This window comes from Octodon degus, unplaced genomic scaffold (assembly GCF_000260255.1).
Source record: "Octodon degus isolate 3935 unplaced genomic scaffold, OctDeg1.0 scaffold00030, whole genome shotgun sequence".
Lineage (NCBI taxonomy): Eukaryota > Metazoa > Chordata > Mammalia > Rodentia > Octodontidae > Octodon > Octodon degus.
The window spans coordinates 11423563-11424988 of record NW_004524606.1 but is presented as its reverse complement, the minus strand read 5'-3'; the positions used below and the strand labels follow the sequence as shown (position 1 = coordinate 11424988).

The following is a 1426-nucleotide window of genomic DNA, read 5'->3' as shown; positions in this document are numbered from 1 at the left end:
GAAACATAAGGAGGAGCAACAATTCAAACTATCACAGACTTCCCTTTAGAAACTGCAGAGACCACGAGACAGTGCAATGGCATTTCTGCAGTCCTAAAAAAAACTATCAAAAGAAAATTCCACATACAACTAAAATAATCTTCAGGTGTGAGGGCAAAATAAAGCATTATCAAATGAGAGAAAACAAAGAGAATTTGTCACCATCAGACCTAAAATACCAAAAATTGCTGAAGAAAGACTTTTCAGGCTGAATTTCTTCAGTGATTTTGTAAACTCAAAATCACATTACTCTTAAAGCTATCAATGGTTTGGATATTTTCTAAAAGTTACATTAAAGGAGTGAAGCACTAATGTTTACCAAAGGGCATATTAACTTTATATCAATATCATTCAAAATCAGAGGTGTCAAACTAGAGTGCAGTGGTTGTTTAAGGTGTGGTGGTTATGCCCACACACATTATTTAGAGTGCAAAATGCTACTTATAAACAGTTTTAACCATTATATTAGTCTGCTTTCCTATCACACAAATACAATATTTGACACACACAATTTAAAGGAGGAAAAGCTTAACTTGGTTCCTATTTCAGACATTTAGTCCACAGTTTCAAAGCAGAAATATCCTGGTAGAAGGCCTTGGAAGAGCAAAGCTACTTAGCTGATGGCAGCCAGAAAGCAGAGCAGAGGAACAGAACAAGAGACCCCCTACAGAACCCAAGACCACACCTACTTGACCCACCCAGAAACAACCAGGAGTGCGCACTACTAATCTGCTATAAAGTTCTTAGTTCAATGAAATTGGCACTTCAGGATCAACAGTCACAGCAATGTAGAAAAACTGCTGTCATAATCTAATAAAAGGTGTATTTATAAAACCCTACAATATGAATAGTCTTTGTCCTAATGTCCTGTTCCAAGAATGTACTGCCTTTAGGGTATAGAAAATCACACTAAAAATAATGTGTAAAAATGTTCATCATTGTGTTTTTTTATAGCACAAAACAAAAATTAAAAGTAACCTGCTTGACTAATGACTGATTATATTACATGTTCTCAATTCTGTTAGACCAATAAGAACAGATACTATACTTGATCTTAGCCAAAAGACCAAGAAGTGACTCAATTCACTGTTAGACAAGCAATAAAACTCATAGTTTTCAAAACTAAATACAAGTCGCTTTCATTGCAAATAGATAACAATTTTATCTTTAATGTGCATATCTTTACATTTATACTGCCATGGGAAAAATACTGTACACCTGTAGAAAACAGTAGTGATTAGGTCTGGGTGGCTTATCATTTTGAAACTTTTAATTTATTTATATTTTTCTAAATTATTTTAATAAGGAAATTAATATTGGAGCCATTTCAATACATTGTATAATCTTTAATATATTTTGATGCTTATAAAAAAAGATGACAGTGATG

The 1426-nt window shown here is 33.2% G+C and overlaps 1 pseudogene; it reads right to left on the bottom strand.

The window, feature by feature from the left end:
* Window positions 1–977: 977 nt before the first annotated feature.
* Window positions 978–1117, bottom strand: LOC111816343 (annotated as a pseudogene).
* Between the last annotated feature and the right edge of the window lie 309 nt (window positions 1118–1426).